The sequence below is a fragment of the Tetrao urogallus genome (genome assembly GCF_951394365.1).
Source record: "Tetrao urogallus genome assembly, chromosome: Z".
In the NCBI taxonomy this organism is placed as follows: domain Eukaryota; kingdom Metazoa; phylum Chordata; class Aves; order Galliformes; family Phasianidae; genus Tetrao; species Tetrao urogallus.
The window spans coordinates 27,684,172-27,708,140 of record NC_136816.1 but is presented as its reverse complement, the minus strand read 5'-3'; positions in this window follow the sequence as shown (position 1 = coordinate 27,708,140).

Genomic DNA, 23,969 nt, shown 5'->3' with positions numbered 1-23,969 from the left:
CTGGATCCATGGTGGTGACTATGTCCCTCTTGCTGCCTATAAAGACTCTTTGATTCTTCACTTCTATCTTTTCTATCGCTCTCCTTCTCTTCCCCATTACCCTAATTCATAATAGTGTCCGTCCTCCCCTCCCCCATTTCCCTAATTAAGATTTGTTATAAACTGGTCGGACCAACATTTGAACCGTTGTTTCTTAATCTCACACCGGGTATATAGATAATAAAAGAACCTTCTCTCCCTCCTATAAATTGGAGCTAGACATAGCCTTCTATGATGTTGTCTCTGGCTGGGTGGATGGGGGGAGAGCAGTGGATGTGGTCTACCTCGATTTCAGCAAGGCTTTTGATACTGTCCCCCACAACATCCTTATAACAAAGCTGAGGAAGTGTGGGATAGATGAGTGGACATTGAGGTGGGTTGAGAACTGGCTGACTGGCAGAGCACAGAGTGTCGTTGTTGGTGGTGCAGAGTCTGGTTGGAGGCCTGTAACTAGCGGTGTTCCTCAGGGGTCTGTGCTGGGTCCGGTCTTGTTCAACATCTTCATCAATGACCTTGATGAGGGGATAGTGGCCACCCTCAGCAAGTTTGCTGATGATACGAAGTTGGGAGGATTGGCTGACACGCCTGAAGGCCGTGCTGCCATTCAGCAAGACCTGGACAGGCTCGAGAGCTGGGCAAAAAAAAAAAACGGATGAGGTTTAACAGAAGCAAATGTAGAGTCTTGCATCTGGGGAGGAATAATTGCATGCACCAGTACAGGTTGGGGGATGATCTGCTGGAGAGGATCTCTGTGGAGAGGGACCTGGGTGTCCTGGTGGACGACAGGTTGGCCATGAGCCAGCAGTGTGCACTTGTGGCCAAGAGGGCCAATGGCTTACTGGGGTGCATTAAAAAGAGCGTGGCCAGCAGGTCGAGGGAGGTGATCCTCACCCTCTACTCTGCCCTGGTGAGGCCTCATCTGGAGTACTGCGTCCAGTTCTGGGCTCCCCAGTAAAAAAAAGACAGGGATCTCTTGGAAAGAGTCCAGCGCAGGGCCACAAAGATGGTGAGGGGCCTAGAGCATCTCTCCTACGAGGAAAGGACTGGGTCTGTTCAGTCTTGAGAAAAGTGACAGGTGCCTTAGATTGCAGAAAGAGAAGAAAAAGGGATTTTAGGTAAGTTTATTGAGAGAAAAATATGGAATGTGTGATTTGGTGTTATTTAACAGGAGTATTTAATATGCAGGCATCTTACTGGATCTACAGTTGAAAAGGAAAAGCTGTTTAATTTTAATTTTTTTTGTTGTTCTTGTGCACAGAGAAGCTTAACTAAATCTCACTTCATATTATGTCAAGGATATAAACACCACTTCACATTTTTCTTCTATAGAAGTGCTAGTCATGAGTACAGAAGAGAATTATTTGTGCTGTAGCCAGTACCCATTGCAATCAAGACCTCAACACTTTCTACAGCAAAACTGTTAACCTCAATTCAAACAAGGCCTGTAGTCTGTAGCATTTCACTGTAAATGAATGAAATTTCTGCTGCAGCCATAAAAAAAAAAAAAAAAAAAAAAAAAAGTTTCATAACAGAGGCTGTGCCCTTACAATATTTAATTCAGTTAAATCTTATAATATCCCTTTCTTCATATTTGTTATGTATTGATTATCTTAAAAAACTGAATAATTTCCTACTATTAGCAGGATAGCTATCAGGAACTTTATGAGACTGAGTTTCTCCTGGTGAAAGTGAAAAGCAATGAATTAGATTCAGAGTCTGTTTTTTCTAAGCTAGGAACCTGCTGATGGGAAAGTACAAGCTAATTTCTGTAACGGAGCATGCACAGATTGGGGAGTAATGATTTATCTACTATTCAGTGTACATTTGCATTGTGCTTGCAATGCCATTGTTGCTTGATACCTAAAAAAATCTGATATTACACTGATGTCATTCTGCAACAGTTTTTGTTGAAAATATGTGTTGGTTTACAGAAATCTAACCATAAAAAAAAAAAAAAATTAACTGCTATTTACCTCTGTTAAGTCTTCAAAAAAGTCATCACGTTTGATTTTCTTGTGATTTCTTTCTACCTTTTTGTTCTTGTAGGTTTCTGCTATCATTTCTGTCATTAATTTAGGAAATATTTTTATTTGTTTGTTTGTTTGTTTGTTTGTTATTCTGAAGAGTGCTAAAAGTACTATTTTCCCATGCAGTTTGGAACTAAAAGAAAAATGTTCATTGTAATCTTCTCTAAAGGAAAAGTCTACTCTCCTTCAGTGATTAAGTTTTGTGTCTTTAGATCTCTCTTAATAATTCTTAAGTCCATGAGCTAATACACAGATCTTTGTTTTGCACATTTTGTGGCTTTATTCTCGAAGTATTGATGTTGGGTTAATGATTTAGCTTAATGTTGAATAGATTTTATAAGAAATTTCTACTCTTTTAATAACAATAATAAATAATCCAAATGACTCAAAAATGATTTTCTGTAAGTCTATTTTTTTCCCAAAGGGCACTAAGTCAAACTGCTGTTATATTCTTTTTCCCAAGCAAGAGAAAAATTCAGTCTGGATTCATAAATCAATTTAATGTCTTCATTCAAAATCCAAATGGGAGAAATTTAGAATAGTTTCTTTATTTTTCATAGATGGAGTTATTAATACAATAATACACTTAAATAGTATTTTGATAACAGAATCCTTTCAGATTATTCTGGATGCACAGTGCATTTGGATGCATGAAGCAATTCATCTATACACATGCTTTAAGTGGCAGTAGGGAACTAACTGCATGTTGTAATTTTCTGTCATGTTCCTGGCTCCTCTGCAAAAACCCACTGAGATGCTACTGAGAGGGCCATCTGTAGCAGATGCTCCAGAAGGGCATTCTAAGGTGTGGTCCATATGTTTCTGCAAGTTTAACTGTAGGCAGCTGGTAATAAAGTCTATCCTTTTGTTTGCATAGAAATGTTTATCTATCTAGGACTGAATCTCCTTCCTTGACTTCTTAGTGGACTCATTATTTTGCTTGTTTCTGTTTTCCGTTTTCTTATTTCTTTCTTCCCAATTCTTTTCTTTGTTCTCTCATTTTCAGATTGCTGTGGCCTGTACAGTTTTCCTGCTAATTGCTTCTATCAGTTGCTTAGTTCATGTAGGTATCAAATTTCAGAGCTCAACTTCAGTAAAAATAAATTGGTTCCCTACGCTGGAAAGGAAAGACACAATACTAAATAATGAACCTATGCTGGCTACTCAGGTTTGACATTCCAATCTTATCTTTTTTTCCCTAAGAGAGAGAAGGCTGTTGATAAAGAGACTCCACTGGTGATAGGTACAGTTAAAATGCACAGATTGATTACTGTTCTTGCCAAAGCCCATTATCTACTTTGAAGCTGGTTCATTTAAAAGCATCTTGTTTTCTTCAGTACAGAAGCTTGTGAAGGCTATAGAGGCTGTAAAGAGTAATTAAAAACAAAACAAAACAACAAAAAAAAAAACAAACCAAAAAACATTCTCGTACGCCTATATAAAGGCAGAAAGCTTATCACCACAAAGCTGAGCTTATTGGAGTGTTTTGGTAATCATGATTTTGTTGTTGTTTTCATCACCATATGTTGCTGGCAAAGACATCTATTCTTCCAAGTAAAAAAAAAAAAAAAAAAAGGAAGTAATGAATTTATTTAATGAAAATTACATGCAGATACAAACATGAACATTCCTTTGTGTGCACACATGCAGAAATGTGTCTTCTGAATGAGTTTTCCTCTTTTTGACCAGGGACTTATACATTCTTAAGTCCCTGGTTTTTAATAAATATTTCTATAAGGTGTAAAGGAATGTGCTTATTTTAATTTAAAACAGTGTTGCAGTCCTCTTTATCATGGTAATTTAAAAATATTATTTTAATCTTCCACAAAAATCCTACTAGTGAAATCAGGTACCTGCAAATTGATCTTGCTATTATGAATCTTACATGCAGAACTCAATAGCTCAAATTAAGATACACTAATTACACAGTAACTGCTAAATAAATTGCATGTAATTTAGCATTGTGTTAAGAAATTGAGCTCAGATTTTTATGTCTGTAATCATGGGGAGACCAGCTCATCAGAGGGCAGAATGACTTTGATGGTAAATAGTTTTAGTTACTAGTGTAACTAAGAAAGGGCATAGAACACTCATCTATGTATTGAGTGAATTGAATTTAAATATTAATTTTATTCTATATTTCCACCTGAATGTTATTAAAATAATTGTTATGAAATCACTTGAACAAGGTCTTTCTTCCTAGTTTTTATTCCAATATATTTTTAATTGTTTTCTCATTTTTACTTCTGGTATTATTTATGCAGACAAAATTAATGCAGTCCAATGTGATGGCTTTGGAGAAATGAGATGCAAGTCACTTGAGGACTGTCATTCATATCTTCATTTAAACAACAAGATATGAGATCTGGGCAATTTAAAATGCACTTTAAACAATAATTTTAAGAAGGCTCTGGATTTAGAGCTGCTTGGGGACATTAAGGTAATGAAAGCAAATGTCATTAGCAAAAAACACGCAGGTATGTATAACAACGTCAATAAACAAATAGTTCATTTGAAAATTAAGGAAACTGAAATGAAAACTTAGACTACTGAAAGCACTATGACCAATCAACCAGAATCAAAAGGAGCTGGGGAAAAATAATAATAATAATGTAAAAAAAAAAAAAAATTGTTCTTATTTTGTGAAAACCAGGGTTAGGTATTCAGATGTTGTGATAAATAAATGTTTGTGTCTACATTTAGAACTTGGAGTGATTCTCAAACCACAACAATAAATGTGTATAATTAAAAGTTAACAGAATTCAATAATTTTCAGAGAACTTAAGTAGTTGAAAAAAAAAAAAAAAGGAATAGTAGAAGAAATAACAATGTGTTTGATTTCAGAAACATTTATTGTTAATGGGGATTCAACTAATGGATACTTTACATATGGAATCTTGAAATAATCTCTCCATGGTTTTCTATATGAATTCTGAAATAGTCTCTCCATGTTTTTCTATATTTCTTTATTGCTGTTTCTTCTACATCAAGCCATGCAAGGCTTCTACATAAATGCAAGAAATATATCAGGTACTACATCCAAATACCTTTGTAAAACATTTTTCTCTTGGGAAAAAACAAAAACAAAAACAAACAAAAAAAAAAAACAACCACACAATATTTTGAGATAGCCAAATAAAAAATAATTTAAGCACACAGGCTGACTTTTACACAGCAGAAACATCAAGATCAGATTTATTCTGTCAGCACCCATAACTACCATCGAAGTCTTGCAGAGAACAGTGCATTCATCAGCACTTGGGGAAACCTTAACACAAGCAGTTACTCACACCTGACACCTGCAACTGTGCCAGACAGACAGTAGGTTCACTAAGGAAAAAAGAAAAAAAAAAGAGAAAGAAGTGGCATTTGATAAGAAGATAGTCTACAGGAATTTACATTACCAAGTAATGCTATTGATCAACCCCTTTTGGCCCCGTTCTTTCCCACATTTCTTCCTAGTCTACCTCGGTTCTCCCTTTTCCTCAGCCTTCACCTTACCACTGAACATCCTTTACAAACAAGTCTTGCATATTTCTTCAGACCTCTTAAGAATCAAACATAGTGTAACAACTTTCATGTTCAATACACACAAGATCCCTCAAATGTCAAATTGTAAGTGCACTATTTTCCAGTGATAGTCATATTTCTCCTATCTTTCCAGCTGTAAATTTTTGTTTGATCTTCCTCTTTATGGGATCTTGTAGCATTCAATGGCCCATCAGACAGTGACGTATGTGCTCTCATCTTCGCTACTGTTCCTTTATCTTTTGCTCTTCAGTGTATCTATATGTCAGTTTAATCTATCCCATTTCCTGTATTTATTGTTTGTTTCATCAATGCTGCAAATATATCTGCATTCTTACCCCTACATTAAGGATTAATTACACATACAAAGAAGCACTGGAAATGACAATTTTGACTGTTGTCATTTTTATAAAGCTATGGGTGTCAGCTGTTGCCAAAATTTCTCCAAATTTTTAATATGCTAAACAGAGATTCAGGTATCTGTTTAGAAGTTCCTGTGCATAGATTTTTCCTGTGCAGTAGGATTGTTGTGAATTAGGAGTGTTGGGATTGTAAGGATTGTGAAATTCAGTGAAACACCACAGGAATTCCTTTCAAAAAGATAAAGATAATTCTTGATTTTTTTTTTCCTGTATTATATCTAGCTTCTGAACATTGTAAGACTGCCTACTGAGATCAGTGGGATTTCACTGTATTTATTCCTTCCTATTGGACTTGGTTTTGGGATTTTTTTTTTTTTTTTTTTTTTGGTCTTTTTTTTTTCTTTTACCTGCATGGATGTCTTAATGCTGAAGTTTTGAAATTGTTAAACTGCCAACAGTCTACTCAATAGACTGCAATTTCCTATAGTTCCCTAGATCAGATTATATCTCTGTTCTGCTTTTTTTTTTTTTTTTTCATCTTAGTCTCTCCAAGTACAGAATTGTCCTCTCAAAAGTCTGCATGCCTTGTGATGATCATATTCTCAGTATTGTGGTAAAAACACTAGCAAAAGTATTAGAATTTCCTTAATTTCATGATTATGTATTTAGCTTTATTTTCATAGCTCATAAAAATTGTCTCTCCCTTTCATAATCTGCATTTTCACAAAGTACCATTTCACTGTATAATATTTTGAAATCGTTGAAATACTTTCTTTAGCGTAACCATTTCGTAGGATTTTTTTAGGTTAAATAGTTGAATAATTCTTTGTTCAATTGCTAGTGTTTTGTTGTTGCATTTTGTTTGTTTGTTTTTGGTTATTTCTTTGTTTTTATTCATGAGTGTCCAACTGTTGGTCTTTTAACATCTGTTTCCTCTTCAAGAGAATTCTGGTAATATTAGTAGTTCCTAAGATACAAAGATGAATTTATCAACACTTTTGATGGTAAGGTGTTTTTGATAACAGAAACAGTTGCAATAAGTTTATTCCCATTTCATCTGTCATAGATTTTCCTGTGAGTTCTTTCATATTCTTGAAAGTTTCAAACATGCTATCTTTTTATTGTATATTTCTTTCTCTATGTCAAGTTTCACTTAGAGGTACTGCATTAATTTTTTCGCTCCAAGAGGAAGAACATTTCTTAAGCATGTAACTTATTTCCACCTTTTTAGTAATAGTTCTCCTATCAAACCCATGAAAACATATATACCTTTCAAATGTATTAATAACGCACAGTTTGTAGGAATGAGTTCTCTCATATTAGATAATAATTAGATAATAATGGATGCCACTTCATATAAATATAATAAAACAAGCAGAATTATTTTAAAAATTAGAAAATATGTTACCAATCCCTTTCAAATGTTCTTCAATTTTCTACAGTACTGTGACATACTGAGTTACATTTGGCCATTAAATCCATATAATTAGAAGGAATCTTACATGACAGTAACTCTCCAAAACTCAAGGTGCAGTATATAATGTTTTTGTTCTTCACTATAGTAGTAAATAATGCAGTAATAATTTACATTCCTCCTTAAAAATAGAAGAGTTGTCTGTAGGCAGTAAACAATAGTATTTGATTTTACCACAATTTTGAATTGGAATAAAAAAAGGATAGCTAAACATGTACTTCAAAATAGAGAATGTCTCAAAATAATTGGAAAGGAAAATTTTGATTAAATGGACTCCAATAATGAAATAGAAATATTCAAATATGATCAATATAAGGATTATAAAGTCTCTTTAAATGTGTTGAGAGAAGTTAATGGGCAGGTTAGATTTTATAATCATGGATTATATAGATGATACTAAAATTATCAATTAATTAATTTGAAAAAAAAAAAAACAACAACTTTGCTGTGAATATTGGAAATATCATTTGAATCACCTGGGTTATTTTTTGTTTATAATAAGAAACAAATATGTAAGGACAAAAAAATTAGTTTACTAAAGAAAGAATGGAATATATTAGTAAATAAAATTATAGACCAATTAGAAAGTACTGGGAAACTTTCTGGCGTATATAATTCAACAGATCTCTAGTTTCTCCTTATTATTATTATTATTGTATGAAACATGAATTGTTAAAAAATGATTCAATATTTGCAATGTGATTACAGACTTTCCACTGACTTGGAAAGCTTTACATGTTCGATGCAGATTCAGAACACTAACAAAGAGCTGTTCATTCTTTGTAGTATTTTTACTTTTCAGTATTTTACTTCTCAAGTTATGAACTCTTGTATTACATTGAAAATGGCAGCAAGATATTTTTCTTTAGTTCTCATCTGTAAGTGATCTGTCATTAAAAGCAAACATTTAAGTTAATTATATTTATTGCTATGTTTGTTTTCAGTCCTTTCAGATTTCTGTAGTTAGAAATTTTGTTTCAAGCAAGGCAGATCATTTATAAAAAGTAAAATTTCTTTTCCATGTTTTGATCATAAAAAATGTATTTTACACACTCTTCTGCTTAATGAAGAGGTTTGTTTTACTCCATGTTTTAGATCAAGTCATATCGAAAAACATCTTCGCTGTCTCTTAAAATGGGATTTAAATTTTTATTACCAAAGACTAAGGAAACCAAAAATCTTTCTTGATTGGGCAGAGAGATTAAAAAGAACAAAATCCTTTTGTTTTCATAGTGATCAGGAAGCACGTGTTAAGACCACATAATGTCACTCCAACCATTTTTTAATACAACAGTTCACAAAATTCTATATGTAAGGAAGAGGTCCACATCTTCTCAGAGGTAATCTTTCACAATGCAGCCTCTCAGCAGAATACTACCATGATCATTGAACCAAATGCCTCAGAGTTTGTGGTGACAAGCAATTCCCTCCTCCCCAGTTCATACCAAGCCAGAACTTTCACAAAATTATCTTCCTCATTCCTCTGTCATTTGACTCTGTCTCCCACAGTGTTCTTCTGGAGAATCTAGCAGCCCATGACTTATAGAGATGTACTTTTCACTGGTAAAAAAAAAAAAAACAAACTGACTGGATGGCCAGATTCAGAAAGCCGTGGCAAATATTGTTAAATCCAGCATATGACCAGTCTCTAGTGGTATTTCTCAAGGAACAGCACTGGGGTTGACTCTGTTTAATATTTTCATTTACGATCTTGATGAAGGGATTTACTGCACTCTCAGTAAGTTTGCGGATGATACCAAGTTTTTAGGAAGTTGCTGATCTGTCTGAGGATAGGAAGGCCATTCAGAGGGATCAGGATAGGTGGCACTGATGAGCTGAGTCCAAATACAGTGGCTTTAACAAGACCAAGTGCTCAGCCTTGTTCTTTGGTCTCAACAACCGTATGAAATACTAAAGGCTTGGGGCAGACTGGCTGGAAAGCTATGTGAAGGGAAAGAATATGGGATTATTTGTTGACACCTGGATGATCATGAATCAGTAGTGTGCTCGGAGCAACCAAGATCAAAGGGGTCCTGGTTTGTACCAGATATAGTGTTGCCATCAGGAGCAGGGAAGTGATTGCTCCTCTGTACTCAGACCTGGTGAGGCTGCTACATGCTCAATTTTGGACCTCCTCACTACAGAAAAACATGTGGTCCTGCAGTGGGTCCAGAGAAGGTCAATGAAGTTGGTGAAGGGTCTGGAGTGCAAGTCTTATGAGGAGCAACTGAGGGAATGGGGATTGCTTAGCTTAGAGGAGAGAAGGGCTCAGGGAAAAATCTTACTGCTCCATACAATTACAGTAAATTATAATGAGTTTGAGGTAGAGTCTTTTTTTTCACATGACTGGTGATATGTTGAGAAGGAATTGTTTCATGTTGCATCCGGGGAGTTTTAGGTTACATATAAGAAAAAAATTTTCTCAGAGGGGGATATGAGTGTGTGAGCAAGCTGCCCTGAGAGGTGATTGAGTCACCAGTCCTAAAGGTTTCTTTTCAAGCAAAGTGTTTGTTGTGACACTGTGAGAAACGATTTAGTGGCCAATGTGGTCTGGACTGACGGTTGGAGAAGATGATCTTAGAAGTTTTTTCCAACCTTGATGGACCAACCTATTATTTTCTATGTGAATTACAGTAGTATCTTGCATTTCCCATTCATAGAAACTGGGGATTGAAAGAATTTCATGTCAAAAAATATCTAATAAGTGGAATTAGTTGTGAGAAACTGAACAAAGCTTTAAATGTACTGCGAATGTGCATGTTGGCTGCTATTAGGAGAGGAAATGTTAACAAGCTGGGAACTTGCATAAAAACCCTAGTTATAGCACATATGAAAGGCAAATAATGACACGCTGATGCCACTCTTTATCTTTTTAAAATTTTTCTTCCTTCAGATAATAGATCATTTCTAAAAAAATTCTTCTTTGTGTTTGAAATAACTTTCAACTTTGAATAAAGATTTCTTCTTCACTTGAAGACTTTAGTAAGATTCACGGTGCTTCAGAAAAGGGTGATATCTGAGCAGGAAAAATTGTGAGATCTGTTCATTTATGTTGAATACTCCACAGATTTAATGAAAAATTCTTGATATGTCTTATCACTATTTTCAAATAAATATTGAGGTATTATTCATGTATTACAACAAATGTGATTTTTTTTTATTTAAAACCTTTGAAGTAAGAATAACATCAAAAGAACAGAAATGAATTTGAAACACTTATTGTGGAAAAGAAGAATTATATTTCAAACAGTTGTATAAAACTGTTCATTAAGAAAAATATCCTATTCAATGACCAACAGATTATTACATTTAATAGTGTATAGGAAATATTCTCTATATTGTAAAATCACCTACATATTATGGATATTTTGTAGTATTTACTTTTAATCAAATTCAGGCAAAAAAATTAGATTTGTAAGGCTAAGATTTCAGTAGTGTTTTATCATTTTCTGTACCAGTAAATCATTGTGCCAAATTTTTTAAAGATCAAAAATGAAAACTAGTGTCAATGAGTTGTCTCTTGTATGCTCTACCTTAGGTTTCCAATACTAAATGCTTACAGAAATAAAATACCAGGCTTCAAGGACTTTCCACTGGTAGATTCAGTAACTTTTCGACTCTAAGATGAATGACAATAGATTTATGTTTCTGAATATATTTGAACAAATGCGTTCATAAATGCATAGAGATATATATGTAATGATGTACCAGACTTGAGAGGTTTCTTTTTAGTAATTATAACATGCTAAAAGTAGACTATTTGGTAATTTATCTAGAATGTACAACATAAAGTTAATTGTATGCAGTAGATATATGCAAAATTGCTGTTAAAATATTTTTAAAATAAATTTTCAAATTATAAAAAAAAAAACATAACCACCTACAATAAGTTATTATTATTCATGCATTGTTTTATTTGCAAGAGGATGTGAAACACTTTAATAATGTAGCCAGTTCATTACTGCTAAAAATACTCAAATTAATATCTTCTGCATTAGTCAGTCATTTTAGTGACAAAGTTATCTTCAATGTATAAGTTAAGCAATGGCATAAGTTTCCAAGAGATAAGCAATTTCCATCTTTAAAGATGCTTCAAAATCAATTGGATGAGGGTCTCAGCAATGTACTTCTTTCTGTAACTTTCATACAGGGAATTGGACCAGGTGATCTCCTAAACATTGCCAGCATTCTTACTGAAAAAGACGAGACATTACTAAGCTAATAGTTTAGCAGATGTTCACACAGTAATTTAGTAATATAGAGGAGTAGGTGCTTTTGATGAATGTATACAGGAGTGAAGTATGTATATTCTTTAATAAAAAATATTTTAATTCAGCAGAACCTAATAGGAATTACATTTTCAATTCTGGAATCTGTGCTCGTAAGAGATGAGTGGAAGATGTGAAAAGAGAGAAAACACATAAACATATACAATTTTATTTTTCCTTCACCTTCTGCCTACAAAAAAAGCAAACATGAACACATAAACTAAATAGAAAATCACAGCTTCTTAGAATTTGTCTTTAATGAAGGTAAATTGTGGTGTAGAGATTCAAAATATGTAATTAGACTTCTCCATTTATATAAAAAAAAAAAGCAACACTAAATGCTACTGCCAGATTGATTTTCTTAAGTTCTTGCAACTCTAAGATACAAAATCATTTTAATTTTGAGCTATTTGTCTCATTTACAGGTAATAACCACGTTTTTCATTAAAATATTAGACTTCACAGACAACAACTTTATTAAATATCCTTTTATTCCAGTCTCTTCTGAACATATTCTAACATATCCACCTGCATTCTTGCAAGGGTGGATCCCATTCTTACTATAATTTTTTGGAGGAAAGAAAAAAAGCCAGAACAGAACCTTAGAGACAATTTCACACATCTGTTCCTGCGGGTGATCTTTCATTATTTTCATTTATAATTAATGAAAAATAATGGTGCTGACACGAGTTAATTACTATGAAAAATTACAGTTTATACTACCCATTATTGGAATGGTAAATTAGTTGAGATTTTCAGTCGCTGTTCCAAAGCAATTAGAAGTGTTCATAAGGAGTTCACCTGTGAAATTTTTTGTATGAGTTTGCACTATGTGTAGGGAAAGGAACACCCAATGCTTTTCATTAACAACTGAGGTAACACAACAAGAGATATTAATCACAAGTCCTCTGCCTGAGGGAGGAAAATAAAGAACAAACTGAGCATATGTTTGTATAGCAGAGGTCAATCAGCAAAACACAAAGACATTCATTATAGTTAAATTTTTCTCAACAGATCTGGAAGAAAAATTATCAAACCTTGTCATTTGAAAATGACTTAATATAAGAAAATAGACATACTACTATATTTTTTGAAAAAAAAAAAAAGTATTAGAGTACTTGTATAAAAAGTAGAATTAATATTCTGAAGATTTTCATATGGAAATTAGAAGAATGTTTCTTCTATGTTTTGTTTTTCTAAACACAAAAATTTCAAATAATTAAGGATAATATGACTGAAACGGTACTCAACTCAAATGTGTAGGCAAATGATTGTAAAGAATATTCACCCAATACGATGTAAAAAAATAATTGAGAATGTTTAGTTCTACGTTTACCTTTAAAAGCTGAATTAATGAGAAAATGTATTCATTTACTACATAACACAGGTGTATATTTTGAACAACACATGGGTTGACACAAAAATTAGTGCTGTTAAATTTGTTTGTCTTTCAGCTAAGAATTTAGGCAAATACAATTTTATCTCATTATTCAGTGATCTGTCACTGTTCACATGATAGAAATCACATCAGCTTCAATGTAACTATTATAACAAAAAATATAGAGCTTACTCTAGAGAGTTACTCTAAAGTAACTCTCCAATACACACCCAACATCTGATCTCAAGAACTAAGCCACAGTGCTAGGTTAAGATTTTCCAACAGAATAGAATCATTGAATCATAGAATTGCTCAGGTCGGAAAGCATCATAAAGATCATTGAGCTCAACCACAACCTAACCATGCTACCTAACTCTAACAACCCTCCGCTAAATCATGTCCCTCAGCACCACATCCAAATAGTTTTTAAGCACATTCATAGATGGTGACTGAACTATCTCCCTGCAGAGCCTATTCCACTGCTTAACCACCCTTTCTGTAAAGAAGTGTTTCCTGATATCCAACCTAAACCTCCCCTGGTACAACTCAAGGCCATTTCCCCTCATCCTGTCACCTGTCACCAGTGAGAAGAGACCAACCCCACTCTTGCTGTAACCACCTTTCAGATATTGGAAGAGAGCAGTAAGGTCTCCCCTCAGCCTCCTTTTCCCCAGACTAAACATCCCCAGTTCCTTCAGTCTCTCCTCATAGGGCATATTCTCCAAGTGCTTCACAAGCCTTGTTGCCCTTCTTTGGACCTGCTCCAGCACCTCAGTGTCCTTTCTGTACTGAGGTGCCCAAAACTGAACACAGGACTCAAAGTGAGGCCTTGTGAGTAATTTGACAATTTGTATTTAATATCTTGCAGACAATGAGCTGAATCCCTGGCTGAGTTCATGCTGTCTGAATTTCTCTACTAAACTGAAATATAAATAATATGTAGGCAGTCCATTTGAACAAAATAAAATTTTGAGGGAATTTCCTTAGTATAATTCATAGGCTTTCTGACTTATGAATCCTACTTTAAGCTCGTATTTTGACATTTTCTTTTAAACACAAAACTGCGAGTTCCTAGTGTCTTATGAATCAAACAATGGATTACTTGGACCTGTGTCGTTTCACACAGCTTGGCTTTTGTTCAATGCTCATGTTCTGTTCTGGTCTACAGTTCAGCTTAAGTTTGATGTATCATATTAATTTGTTTTGTAAGAGTTGATCAATTAGCTTGAGAAAACTCCACATAGTGTTGATTCAATCATATAACAAGCATAATTTAATACAAATTGTGCATCAGACATTGATTTTGCCCAACTGCTCAGCAGAATTAGTGTCACTAAAAGACGCAACCAAGCTGAACTAACAATATTAAGCATTTCTGCAATTTATCTCTTGCTATAATGAACAGCAAATGATATAATGACCAACAAGATTAATGATAAAATAAACATGCTAGTTAGATTCATTTTACAGAAGTCCAATTCAAAACAGTGCCTTGCAATCAATAATTTGGAACATATAATAACAAGAATGAATGTTAATGTAAAGTTGAACACATTAATAACACTTGAAAAGATATTGTGTACCTAATAATTATATTTTTAGCTATATATATTCTGTTTCCAGAAGTAGTGCTGCTACAATGAATGTCAGTAACTAGAGTGGAAATAAGTGTGAAGTTCAAAAAACCTTAGGTGTTTGTTTAGTTAACAGTTTGAGCAAAGTTTTTCAATACATCTCTGTTTTGGGGAAAGAATGAATACAAAAATATTTGAATTATTTCTTACTTAAAGTAATAGACCTATAACACTTAAGTTTTCTACCAGAACACGGTTCAAAAACATGACAGAGATTCATGACATTGTTGTTCTCCTTGGATGTATTGAGAGAGGCTTAAATACAGCATCAATTTTATGCAGTTTAAATCGAGGCAGCTACTGGGTGATAGTGGGATGATAATAGCAATCCTGAATGCCACAAGCTGAATGAGTTAATCAATTATATTTTTGCATTTGGTGAAGGAATACTGAGTGATTCATGTACCGAAGAAGGTTTTATCTGCTCAAATTTTAGATATTAAACTCAATGAATTGTTCGTATACTAGTTGAGAATTTTGTCTTTTAGAATCTTTTGAAAATAACTTTAAAATGGCAGCTGAAAAATAATAAAATAGTTTGCATGCAAATTGAAAAACACTTCTCTTTCCAGACTGTTCATTTTGTTTCTTTTTCTTTCATTGGTTGATGGTTTGTTCTGTTTTGTTTTTTAAGTGGAGTAATAAAAACTATTTTTCTGTATGCTTAAGGAACCTAACTGTAATAGCATTGTAGTTAACTGAATGGTCTGGGGCAGTCGCCAGGGTCGACAGGGGCCCCTTGGCCCCTGGGAAACCATGGCAACAAATGACCTGAAGATAAGAGAGAAGAACAGGATAGACCAAATAAGGAGGAAACAAGACATGCCACATGTCCATTGGTCAGAGACAAGGGTAGTAGCCCTAAGGCATGGGGAAAGTTTTAAGAAGGGTGTACTCCTTGCAATTAAGTCCATTTTGCCGCTCACCATATTGGTGTCATGAGAAGCGTGCGAAACTGACCGGGGCTGTCGGAACACTTTCACAAGGAGACTTCAATCAGGGTCGCCGAAACAAAGGCGACATAGCATGGTGCTGCTGTTTCTGTGGAGATGTTCAATGCTGGCAGGAGACAACGTTAAACAAAATTCCCTGAGTTTAATCAGATGTAGAAAAAAAAAATCTATTTCCTTCGTATCTACTGTATAATTCATGTCAACAGGAGTACAAAGGACAATTTCTTGCATCAATGTTTTTTAATGTAAATTTCCATGTTCAGATCATTTATCTATCTATCAGTAGTTTACAAATACAATTTTATTAAAGTCCATAGTAACAAGATGCTGTACATATATTTATATAATTATTTTGTTTCAATAAACCATTACAGATGTAGCTAAATGTTGAATCTTATCATGGTTTTATGATTTTTGCTTACCAGTATTCTACATCATAACATCACGTAGTGCACTGTGAGTTAAAGAGTTAATGCTCTAGTTCTGGGTACCTGTCCCAGAAGGGTAGAAGAACTACATACCCCAGAGGACTTCGCATTCAGAGGAGAGCTATAACCCCTGGCAAGGTCATCTGACATCATCCCTTGTTCTGTTTTTGATCGTCAGGCTCTCCTCCCTGCTGTTCATTCTGACTGCACATCTCACCTCAGCATTAAAGTAAGACCTTCAGCTTTTGGACACTCCCATTTTATTTGATTTATTATCTCCAATTCTAATTATATAGTATTATATTGTATTATAATGTGTTATCTTGCATTTTGATGCCTTATTTAGTAAATCAGTTTCTCCTCAGATTGTTGCCACTCTTTTGTTTTGGGCCCATCTCTCTATCCTTTTCCCTTACTCTTTCCGGGGCGCAGATCTGTAGGCCCTTTTGCCCTGCTAGTCACAGAACTGGGTGAACCAGCACTTAAACAATTGACAAATCTTAAATTCCACTCTGTAGTGTCTCTTTCTGTGCCAATAATATGAAAAATACTAATAGCCAAATGTTTCAGATTCCATATGAATAGAGTAGGGAAATATGGGATAAATCATTATACGAAGTTTTGTCGTGTATTGAACTGATTAATTAATTTGGTTAGCATACAAAAAAAGTCACCCTTTCCAGTAAGCCAAGAGGGTGTAATATAGCTAACTGTATATTCACTCATCAGAATATTGCAGGATTCAGATATCCCAAAATGCCTAAAATGCCATTAATCTCATCTCCCTGTAATACAAACGTTACCTTTTTAAAATCAAATAATGGAATTTCTGCCTTCAACACATCACTTTAAACAAAGGTCCTCTATCCGGAGCAACCTTAAATTTGCAAAAATTTGACTTGCTTATTACTCATAAGATTGAGCATAAATCTTTCCAAATTTTCTTTGAGTAATATAATAATACCTTCTTTATTAATCCATTTATTAAACACGTTCATTTATTGTCATGATATTTTCTCCTTGTCTGCAAGGAATTAAGTAAAAGAGGTTATTTTGATGTTTTATTAACAATAAATCAGACAGATAAAGTTTTCAAGGGAAACATAAGTATTTAGTAAGGGGAGATTTCTCCTATCTCACTACTTCTGTGACAGCAAAATTAATTTTATCAGAACTCAGCCTGAGTCTTTGAGAGTAATAGAGCAAGAGGAATTGAATGATCTGTTGGCTTGAAACTTAAGAGCTACAGCAAAAGTAAAAACAGAGAAGCCTCAACATACTCTTTGTCATTTCCACAGGCAGACATTCAACATAATTTCTAAAGGCTGTGTGGAAGGATAAAGAGATGAAATAAGACTATACAGAGATTTGGAAGAAAAGACTGCGTTCCTGATGAAAGATATTTTGATTCCAACTAGAAAGAAGCAAAGATAATAAAACTTGCCCTAACTACCTATAAGAATCAAAAAGCTGAACAGCAGTCTATGCATTTTTTAGGCTAATTGAAAAGCTAGGTTACTGAATTTCATTGATCTACTATTTCTTTCTTTGTTTCATTTTCAGAAAATAAAAACATTGCAAGGAAAAAACCCTAAAACTCACAGTACATAACTCTTTCTAATAGTAATGACTCCTATTTATTTCCATGGAATCTACACAACTTATAAAGAACATAACAACACTATTCAATAGAGTAAATTCTCAGCTACAAAATACTATTGGTTAAAAAGTCATCATGATTACCTAACATTTCTCACCAGCAACAAACGAGTTTGTATGCCACTCTTGTAAAAATATGCAATAGAGCAGAAGACTCACAGTTTCACATATGCTCTGACAACGTTACAGGGAAAATGTTACCCAGTATGTCTTATTGGCAAGAAAAGATGAAAGATAGAAGGCACCAAATCTGGACACAGAAAGAGATCTAGGGGTGCTGCAAAATGCCCTAAGGTGGTTTACCAAGATGTGCAAGAGACTGGAGCACTGCTCCCATGGGAGAAGCTGAGATAGTTGGAAAAGTTCAGTCTGGAGGAGCCCTGGGGACGGACGTGGGTCTTACTGGCGTGCATAAATACCTAAAGGGAGGATGCAAAGAATCCAGGGGCTGCTCAAAGCCAGAAGAAGAGAAAATGGGCTCAATGCAAGAACAGGAGAAAATGGGGGCAAACTGGAACAGAGGAGGCTCTGCCTAATCATCAAGAAGCAGTTCACAGTGTGGGTGATGGAGAGCAGGTTGCCCAGAGTGGTTGTGGAGACCCCCTCCTTGGCGATTTTAAAAAACTTCCCAGACACGGTCCCGGGAATAGTGTTCTAGGTGCCCTTGTCTGAACAGGGGGCTTTGACCAGATGAGCTCCACAGGTCCCCTCCAACCTTAAGCATTCTGTGATTTCTTGCCACAGCTGATATGAACAGGTCAAGGAGATTCCTGAAACACCTCGATGAGAACTTCCTGGTGCGGGTACTAAGGGAGTTAAGAAGAAAAGGTGTCCTCTTAGATCTGTTGCTTGTAAACAGAGAAGGTCTCGTGGATGAAATGCTGATTGGTGGTTGTCTTGGCCCTGGCAGTTGAATTTAAAATCTGCTGGTAGAAGGAAAAGTGCCAGAAAACATCAGCATGGGTATGGGTGGAGCAGGTCCAGGCTGCTCAGGGAACTAATTAGTAGGGTCCTCTGGGAACCTTTTGATGCTTTTGAAGGCATCAGGGCCCATCCGTGCCAGTCACTTTTAAGTACCATCTCCTAAGTGCACAGGAACAGGTGATTCCAAAATGTCAGAATGTCAAACAGACAGGGAAAAAAAACTGGCTTGGCTGAATAGTGATTTTCTTCCAGAGCTTAGGCAGAGAAAGAAAATGTACGGCTGCTGGAAGTAAAGTCAGGAAACATGGCAAGGCTGCAGGGATGCTGTTGGCCTTTGTAAGGAGAAAATTGGTGTGGCCAAAGCTAAGTTAGAACTGAAAATGGCCAGTACAACAATAAAAAGTTGCTTTTGTTGTTTTCTTTTCAAATATGTTAACAACAAAATGAGGACTGGAGAGCAAGGAACTGCCCCACCCTCATCCAAAGCATCATCAGATCACGTGCACTGCTACCTCCCAGCAGTTCTGCAAAGATTGCTGACTGATGGTTGGCAAGATCTGAGATTGCACAAAAAAATTCTGAGTTAGACACTGGAATGATAATTCAGCTTTTTGATAAATGTAACTTCAGCCTTGGTTTCTGAGGCTGGAACTGGAGACCAGGAACCAGTGGTATTCATTAACGGAATCTCTCTTGTGAGGCAACTCCTGTTCCTGCAAAATCTCATCTCAGGAGTAGAGAGTAGAGATAGAAACATGAGTGAATGGAACAAGCCTGAAACATATATTCTCAGGGATGACCGTCTGTCAATTTCTGGCCTTCTCACATTTCTGCATATTCAATTTTCTGGGAGTAGAAGATAACAATTCATCATAAGATCAAAGGTTTTCCTGTTGGGCAAACCTCTAAAAAGATGCTTTCACATTGATAGCCTACGTTCTTTTTCATGACTTTTGTTTGTAAGAATTTTGGGGAATCTTTGAGAGAGTGTGATCTTATCCAATGTTATTGCAGGGGGGAAAAAAAAAAAAAAAAAAAAAAAAAAAGAAGAGGAAAATAAAGAAGATGCTGTAATGGCTGCAAAAAAGTAATTCTAGAGGGATGATACGCACCCCTCCTGCAGAGCAGATGGGAAATGAATGAGCTCAAAGTCTCGCAGAATTTATTTCACCATCTAAGGAGATAGTATATTAACAATATATAACTCTACAGAGTTAAATCAAAAAAAGTGTTCATCCTTGAAATAATTATTATATACATTAGGTGAACATGTGAAAAGTAAGATATTAAAATGAGAAGCATTAACTATTAACAGGTATTCAGATCAGAAGGCGCTCACTCAAGGGTTTTGAATGGTCTGCCAGACAATGAGGATTGGAGCTAATTAAGCAGAAAATTAGTTTAAAGGTAGTGAAGAGGACAGCTATAATCACTGGGGAAAAAAACACCAAAATTTTCATGGATCATGAAGTTAAAGAGGATGGTGGGTTATAAGTGCTTGTTCTCCCTTAAAGATGGCACTGTAATGCTCATGTAGGGCAAATGCACCGTGCAGAGGCCTGACATTTTTTGTACAAGCCAGCTGCATATTCATAGCTTCTTGTTCTGCCTAGATTTTCTTGCTATAAGAGCAATTCTTCAAAATCAGCAGTATTCTTTAGGAGCTTATGTCCTGTTACTCATTTTAACCTGGCAAAAAACAACAGAATGCTCTCATTTCTGTGAAGTACATCCTATGTTTACTGATTAAACATGCCTTGTTTGTGCATGTTTGATTGCTCCTCACTCTGGGTGCGTCCAGTCCAAATCACAAATCCTGACACTGCCTGAGAAACATTTTTCTGCCAAATTCAGGAAAGATTGGAAATCTAGAAAACTATGCTACTACACTTTTTTGAAAATTAAAGAAAATGTGCTGATTTTACAATGTCTAGGTTAAATTTAGCTTTCGGTAATAGAGTTCACAGACTTGAGGCATTAAGTTATTTTCTTCTTTTGTTTGAAGAAATTACTTTCTAAGTATTTTGAGGGGTTTGAAACAGCTGTTTAAGCTTAATGGAATGATCCCAAACGTTTGCTCCATCACCAACTGAAATCACAGGAGTAATTTACTTTTGCTCATGTTACTGTCGCTTCCCACAAATTGGAAAGCCTTCTTTTAAAATCAAGAGAAAGAAAGTCATAGTGACATAAGCTTGAGTTAAAATCTGTAATGTGTGGTCACCTGCAGACTGTAGGATTGTACTTTAATGTGATCTAAAATATAATTGTTTGTCTTCTCATTTAACCTTGAACAGACATATCAGGCATTACTACATTTATGAAATTAATACAGAATTGATAACTTAATTTGAAGTTTTCCTATTGTATTTGCCACCAGAGTGTCTGAGTGCTTTTCTGTTATTAGATTCTTTTCTTCCCTACTTTTGAAAATGGGTTATAATTCCACTGTAGGTGTATTTATTGGAAATCAGGTCTATTGTGTTTTGTTAAGAGCAGTTAAATAGCTACTGATATTCAATTTCAAAGCTGCTTATTTTTGAGTAAGGTCTAATGACAGTATCTTGATTAAGCGTTGGTCTTGTTATGCAGCCACGGGCACAATCAGCTGTAGGGTGTCTATTCAACAAACTTTAACGTACTTGAACTTGAACAATCCTATGGGTGTCTCCATGAGCTGTCAAGTGATGTGAGGCAGCTATTGCAGTCACCATTTGTATGATTAACGACTTAAATTAGTCCTTTTCCAAGCAAAGATCTTAAGTCACTCAGATTTCTGACTCTGGAATTACAGCTGAAAAACACTGCCAGTCAGAGAATCATAGAATCTTAGAACATCCCGAGTTAGAAGGGGCCCACAAGGATCACCAAGTCCAACTCCCATCTCCACAAGGGACTAGTCAAAATTCATGTCGTATTTCTGATTTCTCATTGAGCAAATGCTTCTTGAACTCCAGTAGCTTGGTGCCATGATCACTTCCCTGATGGGCCTGTTCCACGCTCCGGTGACAAACTTTTCCTGACACCAAAACTGGCCCTCTCCTAACACAGCTCCATGCTTTTCTCTCAGATCAGCGGAATACTCATATTCTTTGAATCTCTCTGTACTCTCCCTCCTTTACTGCAAAAATTAATCGTGGCTACTAACCTCAGTTAAGATTTCAAAATTAAGCCACACACACTTCACAGCTGGGATGTGGAAGAGCACAAGTTATCGGTACAGAAAGTAAGTTGGTTTTCTTTAGTAAAATTCCATTTGCTACAGTACCTGATTCCCTGGTTACTGTCAATTTTGTGCCGTGAATGAGGCAAAAATTCCAGTGGAAATGCAATAAGCAATTTCCTCGAGAATTTGTGATGACTAGGTTGTTTCCATTATTTTTGTATGCCAGTCTCATTTCAGGAAATAGGTGATGTTTTTTGTGTCATCAGACAAGAAAAAATAACTTTTTTTTGTTGTTGTTGTTGTTGTTCTTTATGCGTGCTCATTGTTTCACACAAATTATTAAAAATACAATGACCAGAATATGTGCTAAAATCTTTCCAGTCTTCCTCTCCTTTCTGAAATCTAGCACTCAGTCTGTCAGACAGTAGCAGGGCATGAAAATAAGCGTGTAACAGCATCTATTTGCATCGTTTTTCCCTTTCTTGAAAATGAGAATAATGTTTCCCTTTCTCCAGACGCTGGGGATTTCACCCAACAGCCATGATTTTTCAAATATGATAGAGTGCGGCTCAGCAACCACATCTGCCATCTCTCTCAGAACCCCTGCATGCATGCAATCTGGACTCATGGACTTACATACATTTAGTTTCATGAGGAGGTCTCGGACTTGTTCCACTGTTACAGTGGGATGGAATCCACCCCTCTCACCCACGCCTAGAGGTTCAGGTTCCTGACAGACATGGAGAGCCTGACCACCAGTGTAGACTTCCACTTCCCGCCGCTTTTTGCCCCCCCCAAAAAAAGTTCCATTTTAGTTCATTGCCTATCAGTGTTGTGAATTACTCCTTTTTTAAATTATTATTATTATTATTTATTTTCTCATGGTTTCTCAACAATCCAGAAGCTCAGACACCCAAATATATTACATAACTAGTACTCTTCAGAATGGAGGTCATAGACATGAACTGAGTCTCCTTGGCAGATGAGTGCTATATTTTGCATCTGATTGGATCATCTATCATTCATTCATGTCTCATGTCTTGCAATTGTTTCTCAGTCTTACTTTTTCTTCAGTCATCTGTTCAGTCTGTAAAGACTGGTATGCATTAGAGTAGGTGCTCTTTCTATGCCTCTAAGGAAATGAAATGGCAATTCCTATGGAAGACAGACTTCCAGGTAGTCACTCGTGGACTTCTAGATGGTTAATTACTGCAGAAGGAAGTGCTTCATTTTTCAATAGCAACGACAGCAACACAATAACAAGAAAACTGTGCTCTTAGCAAAAAGAAACCGGTGAGAAATGAAAACATCTTTTTTGTCTTTCTTGTTTACATTTATCTTTTTTTTCCTCTTCCTTTCTTTTCCTTTTTCCTTCTCCCTCTCTCTTGTTATCCTTTTCCCTTTTTCCTTTCCCTTTTTTCTTTCCTTCCTGTTCTCATTCTTCTTTCTCCTAAATTATTTGCCTATTTGTTTCCAACATGGAATCATAGAATCATAAAATTATAAAATAATTTAGGTTGGAAAAGATCTCTAAGATCATCATGTTCTGTCACCCACCAAACGTTAATATTGTTCACTAAATCATATTCCTTAGTACCATATGTACACATCTCTTGAATATCTCCAGGATTTATGCTTCAAATACCTATCTGGGCAACCTGTTTCTATATATCACCACTGTTTCAGAGAACTGTTTTCCTAATATCTGACAGGAGCATCTCCTAATGCAACATGAGACCATTCCCTTCAGTCCTATTAGTAGTTACACAGAAAAAGAGACTGATCCCCCACCTTGCCACTGGTGAGCCTTCTCCAGAATAAACAATTCCAGTTCCCTCACATACTCATCCTGAGACTTATGCTCTAGACTCCTGACCAGCTTTGTTGCCCTTCTCACCCACACCTAGAGGTTCAGGTTCCTGACAGACATGGGGAGCCTGACCACGAGTGAAGACTGAGGAAAAACACTTAGTGACTACCTTATCTTGTTTCAGGAAGCCTCTTCTGCATCCCCTCTTATCAGATGCAGAACACTGTCCCTGGTCTGTCTCCTCCTGCCTACGTAGCTGTAGAACCCCTTCTTATTTTTCACATCCCTCTCTAAGTTCAGCTGCATCTGTACCTTGGCA